The sequence below is a fragment of the Microcaecilia unicolor genome, chromosome 4, assembly GCF_901765095.1.
Source record: "Microcaecilia unicolor chromosome 4, aMicUni1.1, whole genome shotgun sequence".
Classification (NCBI taxonomy): domain Eukaryota; kingdom Metazoa; phylum Chordata; class Amphibia; order Gymnophiona; family Siphonopidae; genus Microcaecilia; species Microcaecilia unicolor.
Window position 1 is genome coordinate 84,498,252 of NC_044034.1, and position 21,020 is coordinate 84,519,271.

The 21,020-nt window shown below is 48.6% G+C and overlaps 1 protein-coding gene across 1 annotated transcript in view; it reads right to left on the reverse strand.

Annotated features, from left to right (window-relative positions):
• Positions 1-16,974, reverse strand: part of SUPT20H (SPT20 homolog, SAGA complex component) — a 167,924-nt gene extending 150,950 nt beyond the window's left edge. The window contains exon 1 of the mRNA XM_030200390.1: positions 16,807-16,974. The gene's annotated coding sequence lies outside the window, so the exon portion shown is untranslated. The remainder of the gene's footprint in view (positions 1-16,806) is intronic.
• Between the last annotated feature and the right edge of the window lie 4,046 nt (positions 16,975-21,020).

Consider the following 21,020-nt stretch of genomic DNA (forward strand, 5'->3'; position numbering starts at 1 on the left):
CCTGACCACTCTGGTTTCCAGAGCCACTGGGCCTCTGCCTGCAACCAGAACCCTTGTACAACTTGGCCCTGGGAATGCACCCCCCCCCCCCCCCCCCCCAACACATCCAACCTTTTATGGTCGCATCAGTGGTAAGCATCACCCAAACTTGAAGCTCCAAATCCATTCCCTTTAGGAACTCGCTCCTGTCAAGTCACCAATCTAGGCTTTTCCTGGACTCTCTCTCAAATGGGAGGTGTTGCTAATGTCTGCTATTTGGGCAACAAAACTTCTTGCAGCGAGTGCACATATATCCTTGCCCAATGTACTGCTTCTAAGACTACTGCCCCATTGATCCTCAGATCTGCATACAGTCCATGCTCTTGATACAAAGGTCTTCAATATCTTTTGGACCTGTGTGTAGAGCATACTGTCCCTGCCCTGTGTTATAAATAAACTGCCTAGCCTTGGATTAGCTAGATCACCCTGGTTATTGTCCTCTAATTCTGTTCTAACAGTGCAAATTAGCCAAATACCCACTTATGAGGGGCCTAGAATCATCTCCTTGTGGAGAAAAACTGCTATCATGATGATCACCTTTGTAAAGTTGTTGGTGTTGTGGCTAATCCATAAGGTAGGGCCTTAAACTGAAAATATTTCCCTAGGATAGGAAGCCCAGAAAATCTCTGAAAGTTTTGCCTTCCAGAAATATGAAGATATGCCTCTGTTTGATCTAGGGGGATTAGAAATTCTTTTGCCCTGACTGCCAGAACAATTGACTGTAATTATTCCATGTCAAAGTGCAGGACCTGTAAAACATTAATGCACTCAGGGTGCCTTCTTTTTTGTCTCCATTCCCTGTCTCTGGAGGTGACTCTGGAGATGGATTAGCCACGTGTGGTTAGAGCAGAAGGATGAGAATCAGAGTCAAAACCTACTGACGCTTGGGCAAGTCACTTTACCCTCCACTGCCTCAAGCACAAACTTACTGTGTTTACAAAGGCGCATTATATGCGTATTAGCGTTTTTAATGTACATTAATGGTTGATGCACATTAAACGCTACACGTCTATAGGCATGTATTGGCATGTCAGAATTTAACACACCTTAACTTTAAAGGCATGTTAAAAATGCTAACATGTAAACATACCCTTTAAAATGTAAGCCCTCCTAGTACAAGGAAATACCTCTGTTACCTGTGTAATTCATTTTGAGTTACTACTACAAAATTTGTAGGCCAAATCAAAAACAAAATAAAATATTGTTGCCTCCAGCTTAAGAACCTGTTCGGTGTGACTCCTGCCTGTTTTTAGCTGGAAGAACAAGGGGAAATAACACAAGATTCTGATACAGGAGCTATCACCTTTGATTTATATCTGTGCTTGATTTCACTGAGAATCCATTCGTCCACTGTCACATGGCTCCACTCCCTAAAAAACTGTTGGGAGTATTCTTAAAGTAATACTAGTTGGGTGTGGATTCCCAGCCCACCACTGAGGAGGCCTCCTACCCTTTGGTGCTCTGTTAACAGTTTTTCAGAACAAACCTTAACGCATATTAACAATAGATTCCATACTTTATGCAGTACAAAACCCCCCGATCTCCCCCCTCCCACCCCCCTCAGGATCACACCGCCAACAAAATACACATTGTTTTGCCACAAAAGTCATCAAGTATAAACATCAGCCTGTAAGCCCCCGCCACTCTACATAAGTAGACCAGGTTTTAAGAAATCTCATCATTCCTCCTCTTCGCAGGGCAGTTAATTTATCCATCATACAACAGTAGTCCACCTTGATCAGTACTTGGTCCACCGTGGGCAGTATTTGTTGTTTCCAATATTTTGCAATTAGAATCCTGGCTGCTGTAACAATGTATCGTAGAAGTGCAGAGCAGGAGCCCTTGCTCTCTTTTGCAACTAAGTTCAACATACATAAGCCAGCATCAAACTTTATCCCCGGCCCCATCCCGCTCTGCAGTCTGGACTATAAATCCTGCCAGAACTGCTGTATCTTTGGACACTCCCACCAGATATGCCAAAATGTACCTTCTGCCCCGCACTTACGCCAGCAAGCTGCCGATCCATTTTTAAAAATGCGGAAGAGTCGGCTAGGGGTCATATACCACTGATATAGCATTTTATATCCATTTTCCAGTAGAGGAGTGGCCACTGAGAATGCCAATAAACGTTTAAATATTCTTTTCCAAACCAGTGGATCATATGTGGCACCCAGTAAGGTCTCCCATTTCTTAATGTATTTGCCCAGTGGTTGGGTCTTATGCAACATAGCTTTATAAATGCGAGATATCCCCCCTTTACCTTCCCCTGCTCTCATGGCTAACTCAAGCTCTGTGTCTGCAAGGGATAAGTCCTCTCTCGCTTTTCTCTGTATAAAATCTCTAATCTGCATGTAAAAGAAGTAGTCTTTGTCCCCTAATCCAAATTCCTCCTGGAGTGTGTGAAATGAGTGGCACTTCCCATCTTCCCATATTTGTCCCAGCAAGCGCAATGAAGCTGTAGACCACTGTCTATATACCCCATCTGCCCGACCTGGAGTAAAGTTGGTTGCAAAAATGATAGGGGTCATCACATGATATTTACGTCCAGGGAACCAAGCCGCTCTACATCTAACCCATTCCCCCAGGATCACCCCCATTGGGCCTCGTATTCCAGAGATAAGGCTTCGTAAGAGCGGCAAGGGAAGCCACGCCACAGCCCATATTGGCACCCCTTTTAAGCCCCATTGCGCATCATAGGTCCATAACTTAGTCGGGCCTCTCTGTACTGTGGACAGCATCTGAAATAGGGCAGCTTTATAATATAGGCTAAAGTTAGGCACTCCCATACCCCCATCTTTCCGTAGTTGAAAGAGGACACTACGAGCCACTCGGGGTGGTCTTCTACGCCAGATAAAGGCAAACATTTTCTTATGAAGAGTGTGAAAAAATGTATATGGTATATGAACTGTCACTGCCATAAAAAGATACAAAAGTTTGGGGAGTAGTGTCATCTTGACCGCTGCTATTCTACCCATCCATGACATATGCAGCCCTCCCCATCTGTCCAATTCTTGCAAAAGTTCGCGAAGTTTAGGTAGAAAGTTTTCCCGAAATAGGTCCCCAGTGTCTGGCGTTAAATTAATCCCCAAATATCTAATATACTGAGGTGACCAGAAAGTGGAAGGAGGTCTGTAACTGCTCCTGTAGCTCATTCGAGCATTGTATGGGCATGATCTCAGACTTTTGCATATTAATTTTGAGACCTGCCACCTGGCCATATCCTTGAATTATCTGCATTACTGCTTGCAACGATTTCTCAGGCTGCGACAGTGTCAGCAGTATATCATCTGCATAAAGCAGTAGCTTAGTTTCATGCCTCCCTATTCTAATACCGTGTACTGTAACGTCTGCTCGGATCAGAGTAGCTAGTGGCTCCATGGCTAGTGCGAACAGTAAAGGGGAGAGGGCACAACCCTGTCTTGTGCCTCTGAATAATTCAAAAGGCTCCGTTGTCGTGTCATTAATTCGCAGCTGACTCATCAGCTGTTGATAGAGCGCTGTGACCCAGCTTAAATATTGCCCACCGATTCCAACCTTCCGTAACAATTCAAACAGAAAGGGCCACAGCACCCTATCAAACGCCTTTTCGGCGTCCAATGACACAAACACTGCCGGGTGTCCCATTTGTTTGATTCTGTCCAGTAGGTGCTGCGCCCGCCTAGTGTTGTCAAAGGTCTGCCTATTTGCTATAAACCCGGCCTGGTCTTCATGAACCAGGTATGGGAGCACTTTCTGTAGCCGGGCAGCCAAGATGGTGGTCAAAATTTTATAATCAGTCCCCAGCAGGGAAATAGGCCGATATGAGCCACAGCTCTGCGGATCTTTATGTGGTTTTAGTAGTAAGACCACCTCTGCCAGGCGCCAAGATCTCGGGAGCCCGGTGTCAGCCTGTATGGCATTAAATACTCTCAGTAAGATTGGTGCCAGTAACGAGCTAAAACATTTGTAGAATCGGTTATTGTACCCATCTGCTCCTGGAGCTTTTCCACTAGGCAGACCCTTGATTGCTGATGTCACCTCCTCTAGCTCTATGGGGGCGGATAGCATCTCATAATCATTCCCCCTCAAACTCGGCATATCTATGCTGCTCAAATAGGTCCGAAGGGCTTCCTCCGCCACCCCCCCATCTGGGCTATATAGTCTCTGATAGTATTCCGCGAAGAATCTCTTAACATCTGCCGGTTGATCCCAGATCCGCCCATCCTCTGTTCTCACTCTACTAATGACATTCCTTTGCCTTAGCTGTCGTAGTTTATATGCTAATATTTTACTAGCTTTGTTATTGAATTCATAAAATTCCTGTTGTGTCCTCTGCATCTGCTCTTTAATAATCTTGAGGTCCAAGTCCAGCAATTGCACCCTGGCTTTATGCAGTTCCACTTGCTGGCTCGGGGAGGCCTGTTTCTGTTTAGCTAATGGGTCTAACTGTTGAATTATTTGTCTCAAAGCTGTTTCTTTTTCTCTATGATCTTTCTGTATGAAGGCTTGCATTGAGATCAAAGAACCCCTGATCACTACCTTCAGGCTTTCCCATAGGATCTCTGGTGTTATGCCCGGGACATCATTGAATTGCAAAAACTCCCTGATCTCTCCTGCGAGTTTCTGAACATTTTTTGGATCGTCTAACACTTTATCAGGGAACTGCCACTTCATCTGACTATCTTTTATTGGGAATCCCTGGAGCGTTATAGAAAGAGGGGCGTGATCCGACCATGTTCTTGTATGTATTTCTGCAGATCCCACCTGCATAGTCACGCCCGCACTTCCCATCCACATATCTATTCTCGAGTAGGAGTCATGAGGAGCAGAGAAGCACGTATAGTCCCTCTCTCCCCTATGTAACACCCTCCAAATATCCACCAGGCCCCATTGATTTAAAAACTGAAGCAAATTATCCCGGTCTGACTGCGCATAATTCGCTGTCCCACTTGAGTTGTCTAAGGAGGGGTCCATCGTCAAAGTCCCCACCCAGCAAAAGCTCCCCTTGTACACACCGCGACAGCTGCGCACCCAGTGTATCAAAAAATGCTCCCTGCGCATGATTCGGGGCATATATGTTAACTAATGTATAGGTATGACCCCCAAGATTCCCCACCACAATCACAAACCTGCCCCCCACGTCTCTCTTGACCGTTTGTATTTCCCATTGTTGCCCTTGTTTAAATAATATCCCCACCCCTGCTGTCTTTGCTGGTTGCCTATTAGATGCCAAGTATTGATGTGGGTATCTAGAGTGCTGCAGCAGATGTTCATGTCGGGGTAACAAGTGTGTTTCCTGTATAAAGAGAACCTCAGCTTTCACCCTCAGCGCCTCTCGAAAAAGCCTCCTACGTTTTAGAGGAGAATTAAGACCTCGTACATTGATGGATAAGCATATAAACCCAGTCATGGTGGATCCTTATCCGCATTTCTATCATCCTTCCTCCTGGGCTGTTTCAAGTTATCAAAACAATGTGTAGTGCTATCAGTTTCCTGAGAAATCCCCAGCTCCCACCTCCCTCCCTCCTCCCTTCCCCTAACCTTATTTAACCGATGGGAGAACTGTATCCCACCTCCAAAATTATGAGAACGGTGACTACCCATACGCCAGTAGATGTCCCAACTATCTCATATACTTGTATATAACCACATTATTATCGCCCTTACTTTCCCATACATATCAGCTCGTGAGCACACAAATCACATCAACCAAACCTTGAGCCTCAATGTTCATAGTATAACAGTCAAGTTATATTAGAGCGTGCTGATGTCAACTGCTTATCAGATTGTTGTCTAGTGAGGCGCCCCTTGCCTCTCTCCACTCGCGTCCAGCGTTGTCTTATCGGGCGTGCGTTCCCCTCTGCTCTGGTCTGCTCCTCCGGGATCCTCCGGGGCGCCTCTACTTCTGGCCATCTTTCCCGCGCTTCCTCCGCAGTAGCAACCCGATGCCATGTTCCATCTTGGTTATATGTCAAAGCAAAAGGGTGCTGCCATCTTTAGGGTATTCCTTTATCTCGTAGGTATCTGGTAAAGTTCCGCAACTCCGCCCGTCGTTTTAATGTGGAAGGGGCAAGATCTTGGTAAATTTCAATCGGGAAGGATTCCCACTGCACCACTTCCAATTTCCGAGCCTTACGGATAATTGCTTCCTTCGTTTTGTACTCCGTGAAACATGCGATAATGTCCCGAGGCACATTAGCTTTCGTGCGTGCCAGCACTCTATGCGCTCTGTCAATTTTGATCATGGAGGGTGTCACTTCTTGCCCCTCTTCTGATAGCAACATACTCGCGATTTGCTGTGTGACCAGATCACAATTCACATACTCAGCTTGCTCCGGTATGCCTCTAATACGGAGATTAGATCTCCTCCCCCGATTTTCTAGGTCTTCCACCTTCTCATTCAGAGACCTACACATGGCCTGTTGCGCCTCCAGCGTAAGCTCGACGGAGCTCAGGGCTTCCTGCTGGCTCTCCAATTGCTCATCTAGCTCCTCCACGTGGTGTCCCATCTCGGAGACCTCGCCGCGGAGATCTGCTGCTAGGGTCGCGAAATCTTCGCGAACCCCTTTAATGTCCGCTCGAATCACCTCTAGCAGTGCCCAGAAATCTTTTGCAGAGAGTTCCCCCTCCACCGCAATGTCCTCTGGGGATCTGTCGCGTCGAGCCGTATCAGCTTTCCCGCATTCTTCTGCGGGCGCCATCTTGTCCGCCATCTGCAGTGGCCGGTAAGAGAAATCTTTTAAAGATTTGCGGGGTCCAGACGCCTCTTTGCCTGCCATCCCCGTGCTCCGCTGCTTCTCTGATGCTCACTGTATCAGTCCGTGTGCTCCGAGTTCGCCACCTTCGGTTATATATTATCGATCTTCGTTACTGGCGTGCGGAGCTGTTCTCTCACACAGCCATTCCTCAGCGTGACGTCACCGCTCCGAGCACTTTTTATAAGTCCCCAAAAGGGTTGACCTTTGTCCTGGGATCTTATCCTCTGGGAAGACTAATATATATCCCCAGTCATTCTCCGAGGGCTCTTCTGGCTACTGGTCCAGTTTCTGATCCTCTGGACCCGCCAGAAGCATCTGGATCTTATCACCAAACAGCAACTTGCTTCTGAATAGCAACCTGTCCAACCCAAGCCTTCAGGGCTGAATTTGCAGCACAAAAGCAGAGCTAGAGACCTCTACAAACCATTACTGATGTGGCTATAGCTTTGGCTGCCATCCTGATGAGGTCCTGGTGTGCACTTGCCAAAAAAAAAAAACACAGCCATCTCCATCATGGCTGCTTCCTTTATAAGCACTTCCACCTGAAGCTGCTGAATCCATTACAGCAGGGCAAGTGCTACATAGCCTACGGACCACGTGAGACTCTGACCCAGGGTGCCACAGATAAAGGGCACCAAATGCCTGAGCCTGTGTTGTCATTGGTCCCTTAGGTTAAGCTGGCCCAGAGCTCACCTGGCAGCATTGTGTGAGCAGGAAAAAAAGAAGATCCTGTAACCCCCGTCCTCTCTCTCTCAGGCTGCCTTCCTCCACCTACCTTTAAAGCAGTTTTCCCCTCCTGAACACAGACAGCTATTCACCTAACGCTACATGCCTCAGCCCCGGCCTCTTCCTTCTACTGCACCCTGACCCCTCCATTGGCATAACTTTCTCTTTCTACAGGGGTATGGCAGAGGGAAGACAAGGGGCTGATGCAGGTAGTGTTAGGTGAAATGTCTGTGTTTGGGAGGCAAAAACTGCTTTTAAAAGTATGCTGGCCCTGGATCCACTCATTGGAAAACTTACTCATTGCTCTAATCCCCTTTAGATTGTATTTAGGGCATTCCACAACTAATAACCCATGTGTAATGTAACTTCTTAACACATGTTTGCTAAGTCAGCCTCATAATTACATCCACAGTTTCCTTTAGCAGCTCAGTGTACATTCTTTGGCAAGAGATGGAAATTTCAGCAGCAAAGTGTCACATTAATTAAACTGTATAAATTTTTATTTTACTTTATAAAAATAAATATATTTTCTGACATTTCTTGCGTGTCTACTTGGTTCTTTTTGGGGGAATAAATGGATCTTAGTGACTGGTGAAGAGAAAGAAAGAGAATAGGGGACGAGATCTAGGTCTCAGAGGAAGGAAATGGAGAAGGGATCCTGAATCAGGGAGAAACAATCTTTTCACAATCCACAGCTCCTTTGATCCCCTCCCCACACTCCACCCTCAATCCCCAGAGAACCCTCTCTGATCCCTTCACTCACAGTCCTCTCCCTAAATGTCACCTCTGATCACTGCTCACTTTCCCATACCCCTTCCAGTCCCCTCATCCATACGCCACATCCCCCTCTAATGTAACCCCACAAAATTCATATTAGCAGTCAAGTACAGGGCAGCAGAAGAGAAGGAAAAGGCCAGATATGCTACCACTCTTCTTCCTCTATTACTGCCATCTGATTGGTGAAATGCTCAGACAGACAATCAGCTGCTGCCTGCTTGACCTGGCTGAGTACCTGATCTCTCACAGCAATTCTGTGGGAAGAGGCATTTCCACAGCCAGAAAATCACAGAAGAGCAGGACTCTTATTATATCCTTTTTGGGAATACTTTTCAAAGGCCTTTCTGCACATTAAAAAAACAAACAAACCAAAAAAAGCCTGTCTGGATGCATGGACCTGGGGATCTAATATAATAAAAGGCACCCTCAACGTTCTGAGGACAACGTTCTGAAGTCACTCAGACTCCCAGACGGTTCGTAAGTTCGTGGTGGTGAAGCCACTGAGTCACTGACCAAGACTCGCTGCCCCGCCCTCGCGTCAAACATCATGACGTCGAGGGCGGGGAAAAATAAACGGATCGCGAGGGCAGAAAAAAAAAACAAACAAACTGATCGCACCCACGCACGGTGCGTTTCAGTATATTAGATTTCTCCAAAGACAAGGAGGCTGATATTCTCACAAGTGGGTGACGCCACGTCGGCCCCGGAGGATTTTAAAGCAAAATCTCTTTACGGCGGTCTGTCGCGCGAGCGATCGTACTGCGCATGTGCGCACACCTATTCCCGCTCGCCGAGCGGACACGCCCCTCAGTTTTTCTTTTTCCGCGTCTGAGGAGACACGGAGTTCGTTAGGGCTTCGTGTTTTCTTCAGGTCTTCGGAGTAAATCTCTTTTTTATTTTTTCATTTGTACTTTTTATGGCAGGCTCATTGTGGCTTATATATACAGGTATTTTTTGTACCTGAGGCAAGAAAAAATTTAAGTAATTGCCAGAGTCACAAGGGGCTGTGCCTCAACGAAGCATATAAGCTTCTCTTTTTCTTTTTTCTTCAAAAGTGCTGGTATATTGTTATCTGTGGGCTAGCCAGCAAATAAAACAAGCCCACATTTTTTGATCCATTTATTAAAACTTAAACAAATTGCTCTCGAGAGCTGTGAGAGCCTGCTTCAGCACACTACTGTCTTTGAGCCTCACAAGTGGTGAAGGTGTATGTCACAGGAAAAACCAGGAACCTAAGCAGGTGCATCCCTGGTTAGCCACTGAATGGGCAGCCTGGTGACACAATATCAGTGGTGTAACCTTTGAAGTGAGTCTCCACCCGTCTCGGCGTCTCCTGCTCTGCAGGTCATTCGGACGCATCGGCGGAAGTGTCTTGGGCCGGATCATCTCCCTGTGAAGCGCAAGTAGTGTCTCAAAGTACCGAGACGTATTCTACTCTGCCAGGGATGCCCAAAGGACCGGATCATCTCCCTGTGAAGCGCAAGTAGTGTCTCAAAGTACCGAGACTTATGCTACTTGTCAGGGATGCCCAAAGGAGTTTCTGGAGTCCGACAGAGACCGATGCACGCTGGGTATAGTTATGCATCGAGTAGGTCTCCACCTGCCTCGGCGCCTCCTGCTTGGCAGGTCATTCGGGCGCATCAGCGGGTGTCGGTACCATCGGTGCCCAGAGCTTTGCTCCCTCTGTTATGGAGGTATTCGGGCTTCAGACATCAGTCGGTGCCGAGAGCGTTGCTCCCTCTATTATGGAGGTATCCTGGCATTGGACGTCGATACACCGCATCGCGGGTGTCATGGGTACCGTCGGTACCGAGTATCATCGGTACCGGGTGTCATGGGTACCGTCGGTACCGAGTATCATCGGTACCGGGTGTCATGGGTACCGTCGGTGCCGAGTATCATCGGTACCGGGTGTCATGGGTACCGTCGGTACCGAGTATCATCGGTACCATGGGTGCCGTCGGTACCGAGTATCATCGGTACCATGGGTGCCGTCGGTGCCGAATGTCTCCGGTGCGTCGGTACCGAGGAGTATCGGTACCGGGAACATTGGTACCATGGTCGGTGCCATGGGTCCCGTCGGTACCGGTACCATCGGTACCATGGATTCCGTCGGCACCGGGTATCATCGGTACCATGGGTACCATCGGTGCCGAGTGTCTTCGGTGCATGGGCACCGTCGGCACCAGGTATCACCATCGGCATCAGATATCATGGGCACCATCGATCACAGGTATCATCGCCCATCGGTACCGAGTATCACGAGTACCATCGGTATCGGGTATCGTCGGTACCATGGATAGGTATCATGGATACCGTCGGTACATGAGTACCGTCGATACAAAATATCATGACCAGGTACCATCGGTACCATGGGTGCCATTGGTACCAGGTGTCTTGAGCACCGTCGATACCATGTGTACCATAGGTACCGTCGGTGCTGTTGGTGCCGAATATCATGGGTACCATCGGTACCACATGTCAAGGGTCCCTTCGGTACTAGGGTATCATGGGTACCATCGATACCAGATATCATGACTATCATCGGTACCAAGTACCATGGGTTCCATTGGTACCGGGGGTCATCGGTCCATGTGTATCATCGGCACCGTCGGTGCCATGAGTACTATCAGTACCATCGGTCACATCTCTGTTATGGAAGTCATCTGGCAGTCTGGTTTCGATTCCCTTGCATTGCCAGATGTTGTCCTTGGCTTCGAGACCATGGGTACCATTGGATGCCATGGATGCTACCGCCTCCCGCGGCATCTAGCTTTTCAACTGGTCTCCTTCACCGATGCTGCCTCTGGTATGGGTGTTCGCTCGTAGAACTTACCGCGCCTCCATACCTTGGCTTCCAGGCCCAGAAATGCATGTTAAGAACAGCCATTTTGCTACAGGAGAACATATTTTTCCATAGCTGTTCTGTAGAATTGTATGTATGACAGTTGCTCTATACTGGTCAATGTTTGCATCTGAGCTGCTCTGTTTGAGTAGTTGGCTCAGTTAAATGATGGTTCATCTGATGAACATGAAGGTCATGGGGTTTTCTCTGCTGAGAATCCTCTAGATCCTCTATTTGTCTTGACACATTACAATGGAGATTGTCAATCAGCCCAATGCCAGATGCTCGAGGTCCTGGACTACCATCTTCAACTCAGAACTGATAGCAGTTCTAAGAACTTGCTTCGGCGCCCCCGAGGCCAGAGCATACATCCTTAGCCTCCTTTGGAGAATGGCGTACCAGGCTGGCATGATCGCGTCCAAGACCAAGTCCTGCCAGATCTTTATGAACATTCCCACCGGAGTAGGCTACATCTTTTTTCATCACTTGTATTGTAACACCTAGATTTCTGCTCTAGGTATGGTGATGCGCAGACTCTCATGACTGTGTGCCTCTCACCTGGAGGAGGAGACTCAGCAGAAAATTGTTGATATGCTGTGCATACACTTCCTCATCTCGGAACTTCTTTAAAGAGATCAGCACGCTCGTTCTAGTCAGCGGCGTGCACCTAATCAGGCTCCTGCAGCTATTCCGCAGGAACCAGAGAGGGGTTTTGGAGTGGCTCCAATTCAGCATAGCCACTATATAAAAAAAAAAAAAAAAAAAAAAAACAACAAATGTCCGTACCGGCCAATCTGCCTGTCGGGGGGAAGTTCAAATATTCTCCACCACAGGTGACTTCTATATCCTCCAACCGGGGGGTTTTTTCAAATAGTCCGGTTAGGATACATTCTCAATCTGGAATCAAACCCTCCACATTGTTCATTGGAAGTTTAATCCTTTAGCTTCCATCAACAGTGAGTACTTGCAGAGGAACACTCTGCCTTTCTCAGTACCAATGCAGTCGAGCCTGTTCCACAAGGGTAAGAAGGATTGAGTTTCTATCCCAGGTCCTTCCTTGTGGGTTCCGTCCCATCATAGACATAAGGGGCCTCAACAGATTTCGTTCAGGATGATTTCCCTGGGCATCCTTCTTCCCATACTTCAGGAAAACGAATGGTTATGCTCTCTGGGCTTACAAGATACTTCTACTCACTTTGCGTCCAGAGTATGTTTTTCCTAGTGCCTAGCTGTTGTTGCAGCGTATCTTCATGGACTGGGAGTGCAAGTGTTCCCTTAACACGTTGATTGCCCGTCTCAACAGATTACAGCACAGTAATATTGAGACTTCTAGACACATGGCTTCCACAGTTCACGTCACTCCCTTGACACTTTTGCACATCTAGAGGATGTAACCCAACTGTTCGCCAGTCTTCGGAATTCCCCTCAGAGGTGGTTAATTCTCTCCATTTTGATTCTGAGGTGTCCAGTCCACCTTACTCAGTCAAAAGCTGCTGACGAAGGTTGCATCCCTCCTGGCTATCCAACCTAATTATTTTAATCAACCACACAATCGGGTTGTGATGTACTCGATAACAAAGGAGTACTGGATCTTGTCCTCTGAGTCAAGATGCCATGCAGATGTAGCGGTGGGCTCGCCAACGCGGCTTGTTTTCTCCAAGCCATTTATCTAATTGGCGTAAACAGCAGTCTGGCCGACAGGCTGAGCAACTTAGTTCAATCACAAAGTCCCTCAGTTCTGTTCCAGGCTGCAGGTTCACGGCAGACTACCATCGGATGCCTTTCTCCTTTGGGGGACAAGTTTTCTGTATGCGTATCCTACCATACATCTGGTGGAAAAGACTTGCTGATTCTCAAGCAAGATTGTGGAGCCATGATTCTCATTGCTCCTTTCTAGCTACGTCAGATACGATTCCCTCTTCTTCTGGAGTTGGAATGTTTTCCAGCTCTCATTACGCAGAACGAGGGGGCACTTCTACATCCCAACCTCCAATCTATGGCTCACACGGTCTGGATGTTGAGAGTGTAGGTTTCGTTGACTTTTCCAGAAGAGTGTCTCCCGACTCTTGCCTGCTTCCAGAAAAAGATTTCACAAAGAGGTGTTATTCTTTTCATGGAAGAGGTTTGCCGTCTGGTGTGACAGCGAGGCCCTAGATCCTGCCTCTAGTCTTATACAGACCTTGCTTGAGTTCTTTCTACACCTGTCTGAATCTGGTCTCAAGACCAACTCGGTCAGTATTCATCTTCGTGCAATAAGAGCTTATCATCAACGTGTAAAAGGTCAGCCTTTAGCTGTCCACTTCATGACGTTTACTTCTCCCACAGTATTGAGAGAATTCCTTGTATGTGTCTAAGGGGGATTATTTCTGTTGGGCTTAGCACCCCCAATAATTTTTACAGTTGGCTCTTATGCTTCGGTCAGAGCCCCTATCACTCCTTATTCAGTATCTTGGGGTCTCAATGTCGTTTTCATCCAGCTGCTGCAAGCTCAATTCGGGCCACTGGATTCCTGTCATCTGAAGTATTGGACCTGGAAGGTCATTTTCCTTGGTGGCTGTTCCTTCAACTCGAAAGGTCGGTGAGCTTCAGACTCTAGTAGCTCAAGCTCCTTACCTTACTTCTCATCTTAACAGAGTAGTTCTTCGCATGCAGCCAAGGTTCTTACGGGCGCTGGTATCAGAGTACCATCTGATCCAGTCAATTGTCTTGCCAACATGCTTTCTCCCTCATCTTACAAGCCCTGGCGAAAGCAAGCTGCGCACTTTTTGCGTGGAGCAGACGAGCTCCCTCGCAAGGTCCGCCCAGTTGTTTATTTCTTTTAATGCCAGTTGCTGTCGGAAACCGCATCATTTCTTCTTAACTGGCAGATTGCATCTCCTTCATTTTTGTCCAAGCTGGACTGACTCTAGAGGGCCATGTCACGGCTCACAAAATTAGAGCCATGGCTGAATCGGTGACTAATCTAAAATCAGTCACTATTGAAGGGATCTGCAAAGCTGCGGCGTGGTCATCAGTCCACACATTCACATCTCACTACTGCCTTCAGCAGAATAGCCGACGCGTCAGTCGGTTTTGGGCAGTCGGGGCTGCAGAACTTCTTTGGGGTTTAGAATCCAACTCCAACCCTCCTAAGCCCATGTTTGTTCTGTTCCAGGCTACACTCATTTAGATGTTTCTTCTTTTCAGGTCAATTTTTATTCTGGCCTCGCCGTTGCGAGACTCTATTGACCACTGTTTGTTGTGTAAGCCTGAAAGCTTGGGATACCCCACTTGTGAGAATATCAGCCTGCTTGTCTTTGGAGAAAGAGTAGTTACTTACCTGTAACAGGTGTTCTCCGAAGACAGCAGGCTGCATATTCTCACAAACCCTCCCACCTTCCCCTTTTGGAGTTGTCTCCTCCATCTTTTGGATATAACTGAGGGGCGTGTCCGCTCGGCGAGCGGGAATAGGTGTGCGCACATCCGCAGTACGATCGCTCGCGCGACGGAACGCCGTAAAGAGATTTTGAGATTTTGCTTTAAAATCCTCCGGGGCCGACGTGGCGTCACCCACTTGTGAGAATATGCAGCCTGCTGTCTTCGGAGAACACCTGTTACAGGTAAGTAACTACTCTTTACCTCCGTGGTGGCGGTTCCGGCAGCGCAGCGTCACGGAAAGAGGCGGCGCTCCCGACGTCTGTAGCCTTCCCTTCGCTGTGTTCCGCCTTCTTCTGACGTCAATGATGACGTCAGAAGAAGGCGGAACACAGCGAAGGGAAGGCTAGACGTCGGAAACGCCGCCCCCTTCCCTGACGCTGCGCTGCCGAAACCGCCACCACGGAGGTAAATTTAAAAAAAAAAAAAAAAAAAAGGGATGTTGGAGGGATAGAAGAGGGTGGGCAGCAAAGTTGAACACTGGGAGCAGGAGGGTAGGAGAAAAACAACAGCATGGATGCGAAGGGGGGGGGAACAAGAGGGCGGGCCAGGCTGGGACATGGGAGAGAGAGGAGCATGGATGCGAGGGGGGGTCATGGAAGGAAGAGAGGGGAATTGCAGGAAAAGGAAGAATGGAGGGGCAGGGGACAGAGGAGCATGGATGCCCATGGATTGAGAGGGCAGGCCTCAGGCAGAGAGGGGAATTGCTGGATACGGATGAATGGAGGGGCCAGGTGACAGAGGAGCATGGATTGGAAGGGCAGGACTCAGGAAGAGGGGAATTGATGGATAGGGATGAATGGAGGGGACAGATGGGCATGGATGGATATGGATTGCAGGGCAGGCCTCAGGCAGAGAGGGGAAATGCTGGATAGGGAAAAATGGAGGGGCCAGGTGACAGAGGAGCATGGATGGGCATGGATTGGAAGGGCAGGACTCAGGGAGAGGGGAATTGCTTGATAGGGATGAATGGAGAGGACAGATGGGCATGGATGGATATGGATTGCAGGGCAGGCCTCAGGCAGAGAGGGGAAATGCTGGATAGGGATGAATGGAGGGGCAGGTGACAGAGAAACATGGATGGCCATGGATTGGGAGGGCAGGGCTCAGGGAGAGAGGGGAATTGCTGGAAAAGGATGAATGGAGGGGGCAGGGGACAGATGGCCATGGATTGGGAGGGCACGGCTCACACTCTCTCTCTCATATACAATGTCTTTCTGACTCTCACTCTCACACACTCTGTCTCACACTGTATCACAATCACTCTCTATGTGCCACACAGTCACTCACACACTCGCTTGGTCTCATACACTCACTCTCACAGAGAATCTGTGTCTCACACACACTCTCTCTCCTCGCCCACACACACACACTCTCTCTCACACTGTGTCTCACATACACACTTGCACACACTCTCATTCTCACACACACGCTCTCTCACAAACACCCTCACACCCAGACTCACTCTCTCTCTCTCTCATACACACACACTCACACTTTCACTCTGTCTCTCACACAGTCACTCTCACATACACTCTCCCAAACATACACACTCCGAGGAAAACCTTGCTAGCGCCCGTTTCATTTGTGTCAGAAACGGGCCTTTTTTACTAGTTTATATATAATTGCACAATGGATGCATTTCTGGGAGCAGGGTTGGAGTGCACACTTACATGAATTCTTTTGAATTTCCAAAAATATGCATACTACTATACATGGGAAAATACCCACAACAGGTGCCAATGTGCACATTCTTCACCAAGCAATTTTTTAAGGGAAGCTTCCTTCTGAAAACCGACTACGTGTAAAACCTATCATCGGATTTAAAATAACCTCAAGTGCACTGTTTGAAAAACGTCTCTTGTATGAGCTATTTGTTTGTTCCTTGAATAGATCAGTCTCATTTAAGACAAATTAACATCAGAAATGACTGAAGAACTAAGAAAGTAACAAATACTGAAACCATTCAATACATCTTAGTGGTTTAATTAACTGGCTAGGTTACCGTCTGTGAAAGGGAAACTTCAGAAAGGGTGAAACCAGGGTTTATGTTCTTAGTTAATCATAGACAGCAACAGTCAAACAGGAACAACCCGCTCCAAAGACCGAGGTCAAATGATACTAAACCTACAGCTCTTACACACCCAAATTGGTATTCCGAACCACAAATCCCCCAGCTACAGTGAAATAATGAAGGAAACATTTGTGCTTAGGATTCACTATCTCTGATTTTTCCCTCTGTAAAGATACACCTTTACAATTACTCACCTCTCACAAACCATTATCTTCTCGTAGTTTTTTGATGGGCCACGGAAAATCCAATATCAACAACACTAGCTAAAAGCAACAGCACAGGCACAGTACAGTACCCCATACAGGAACTGACGCGCCAGCAAGAGGAAGCTGTCGTTCGTACCAGGCATGCTGGGATGTCCTTGCATGACTGCACTCCAGAAGCTGTTAGTATCACTTGGTATGCTGGGATTTGTAGTGCTGTGGGCAGGGTTTCAGATGCTGCAGACTAGTTTGGAGGGCAGAGATGCTATATTATTTCCCACAATATGTGAAATCTGTTTGCAGAGGATAATGCTTGCCCGAAATTGTTATAGATTGGTGATGTACTAATTTTCCTCATTTATCTCATGCTTATGTTGCAGTTGATTGTAAAATGTTATTAGGATATAAAATACAATTGTGAAGTACTGAAGTGTAAAATAAAACAGATCGGAGATGATAGATTTTAACACTAAGATCACATTTCAGAATATACCTTTTTTTTTTGCTGTATATTCTGATTATTTGTAACAAGTTACAAGTCTAACTGTCTTTGCTCTTTAAAAGCTGTTCTCTTTTCTGCTGTTGAATTAAGTACTATATAATGGACTCTTTATATATTTTTTTCCTCTTTTGAAAACATAGTTTCTAAGTCTTTTGCCAGAAATCACCATTTTTAGAACAGCTCTTTAACCAGAGTGGGCCTTTTTACTTAGATAAGATTCACTAAGAAATGGGCTTAGTATGTCCACTACTAATGCAGGACTTTCCCGCACTGAAAGGTCATTTTTATTTTACCACATCCATAAAAAGGGCTTAAAAAAAATCTGCTACCCAGATAAGTAGCGCTGACTGTCATTCATGGAATTTCAGCAATATTATCCATATACTCCTGGATTCTATATATGGTGACTGAAGTTACGTGCGCAAGTTTGGACGAGTGGACAAATTGTGGGGTCCTTTTACTAAGCTGCAGCAAAAAGGGGCCAGCACTGGTGTCAGTGCATGTTTTTGACGTGCGCTGAGGCCCCTTAAACATTTTCGTAGCGCGCACACTGGGGGGGGGGGGGGGGGGGTGGGAACTACTTCCAGGCTTCAGTGGTAGCCCAGCGTTACTTCCGGTTTATAATACTCAAGATGGCCGACCGACCAGTAGCCCAGTGACGAGCTTCCCAGACCAAAGCGGACCTTACGGATCCCGAGCCCGGGAGACCGAGGCTGCTAGAGGTCAGGAGAGACACCACCTCTGCTGGAACTGGTTTAACCGAGCCATGACAGTGCGAGACCCGTGTGAAACGGGGAGAGACCACATTAGACCCAGGCCAGGACCAGCCTCGGAGGCGACCTGAACGATTTCATTAACCTGAGCTCCTCCTGGGTTCCTTAAATCTCTGTGTTCCCCGACAGCTCAGGAACGTAAGAGGACCCAAGACCCCTCGTCGAGCGGAGGGCCGTGAACACCCTGAAGACGTGGTAATGCAGAGCCGAGTGGCCCAGCAGGAGAGGTGACGAACACGAGCAATGGTGCCCAGACCCGAAAGAAGTGTTCGTCCTCTCCCTGCCGACACGAGCGGAAGCCACGAGGAAGAGTGGATGCGGAGTGACCAATCCCCTAACCCAGTAAGTGAGGAGACGGGCGAAAGACAGAGCCCAGACCCGAGAGAGGCTGCACCATTGCAGCGACGGAATAAGGCAGAACACATCCTGGGAGTGAATGCTGAATTACCCGCAGCACCAGCAGGCAGAGACACGTGGCGGTCGGTTGTAGAGACAGCCGTGCTGAGACCTGCTGTGTCTGATAGACAGCGCTGTCTGAAGGCCTGGCGGAATTAGCCACGAGGTCCCGCTCCCGAACCGAACCTGCAGATATTCCCCGGAGGAGCTAGACCGCTGCAAAGCAGAGGGGACCGCCAATCCAGCTTCCCCCCTGCTTGTTCCAGTCTGCCCGATCCCAGCTGTTCCAGTCCGCCTGATCCAAGCTCGTTTCAGTCTGCCTGATCCCAGCCTGTTCTAGTCCGCCTGATCCCAGCTTGTTCCAGTCCGCCGATCCAGCTTCCCCCTTGCCTGTTCCAGTCCATCTGCTCCAGCCTGCTTGTTCCAGTCCAAATGCTCTAGTGTGCTCCAGTCCGCCTGATCCGCGCCTGATCCGAGCTCGTTCCAGTCTGCATGATCCCAGCTTTTTCCAGTCCGCCGATCCAGCTTCCCCTGCTTGCTCCAGTGTTCCAGTCCGCCTGTTCCAGCTTCTCCCTACTTGTTCCAGTCCATCTGCTCCAGCCTGCTTGCTCCAGTACACCTGCTCCAGCCTGCTTGCTCCAGTACATCTGCTCCAGCGTGCTCCAGTCCGCCTGAACCAGCTTCTCCCTGCTTGCTCCAGTACACCTGCTCCAGCCTGCTTGCTCCAGTACATCTGCTCCCCAGCTTCTCCCTGCTTCTCCCTGCTCGTTCCTGTCTATCTGCACCAGCCTGTTCCAGCCTGCCTGCTAGCTTGGCAGCCATTGCCTTACTTGCCTGCTTGCTAACTTGTCAGCCATTGACTTACCTGCTCCCCGTCCATCAATTCCACCAATTCCAAGCCTCCAATACAGCTTCTCCGCCCTATCTATCTGCTTCTCACCTCAGTCACTACATATACACCTGTTACACCACAATCACTACTTATGGCCCCGTCCACATTCTCTTCCTTGCCCTGTCCCTTCCTAATCTTTTCGCCCTCCCCCCACCACTGTCTACCGCAGGAACTCATTGCCCACCCATGTCCCCTCCCGTCCTACTCGCTACGGCAATACCCTATTCACCCCCATCCCTCACCACCTCTCTATCTCTCTTGTCCCCCTCCTCCTTCCTAGCTCTTAACCTTCAACACTTCCTTCCTGCCATTAACCCATCACCATTCCTCCTTAGTGCACCCTGTCTTCGTCGCCGGACCTCCCCCACCCTCCTCCGCACCCTCTTGCTCCTCCTCCTGCTATCTGCGGGAGACATTAATCCTAATCCAGGCCCCCCTCACCTGTCCTCCTCCTATCCATGCAAACGATTCCGTGATGTCTCCAATCTCGTTTCTATTCCCCTCCTCCCCCCCCCCTCTTCCCTCCCCTTCTCATGTGCCTTGTGGAATGCCCACTCGGTCTGCAACAAACTGTCCTTCACCCACGATCTCTTCATCTCTCGTTCCCTTCAACTGCTCACCCTAACTGAAACCTGGCTCTCCCCTGACGACTCTGCCTCAGTCGCGGCCCTTTGTCATGGAGGTTATCTCTTCTCCCACACTCCCCACCCAGATGGCCGCGGTGGAGGTGTCGGGCTACTACTCTCGCCCTCCTGTAGTTTCCAACCCCTCCTCCTACCGCAGTCTCACTGCTTCTCATCCTTTGAAGCACATTCCATCCGGCTATTCTACCCATTGCCACTCAGAGTGGCAGTCATTTACCGCCCCCCTAATAAATCCCTCTCTTCCTTCCTCACCGACTTCGATGCCTGGCTTTCCGTCTTTCTTGAACCCTCATCTCCGTCCCTCAGTCTCGGAGACTTTAACATACACGTTGATGACCATTCCGACCCTCATGCTTTTCAGTTCCTCACTCTAACATCCTCCTTCAACCTCCAGCTATGCTCCACCACCCCTACTCACCGAGACGGCCATTGACCTGACCTCGTCCTCTCCTCTTCCGGCTCTTCCTCCAATTTCCACGCTTCAGCTCTTCCTCTCTCCATTCATCACCTAATCACCTTCACTCTTCTTCACCCCCCCCCTCAGCCCCGTCCAACTTTAACCACTACCTCCAGGAATCTCCAGGCTATTGACCCTCCCACCCTATCCTCTAGTATTTCTAATCTCCTCCCCTCTGTCATGTCCTCCGAGTCTGTCGACCAGGCTGTCTCCGCCTACAATGCCACTCTCTCCTCTGCTCTGGACACCCTCGCACCATCCACCTCCCGTCCCACAAAGCGTACTAATCCCCACCCTTGGCTGACCCCTTGCATCCGTTATCTTCGCTCCTGCGCCTGGTCTGCTGAACGCCTCTGGAGGAAATCTCGCACCCATTCAGACTTCCTTCACTACAAATTCATGTTATCCTCCTTCCACTCCTCCCTATTCCTTGCCAAACAGGACTATTACACCCAATTGACCAATTCTCTCAGCTCCAACCCCCGTCGTCTCTTCCCCACCCTTAACTCCCTCCTCAAAGTGCCCTCCGCTCCCACCCCCC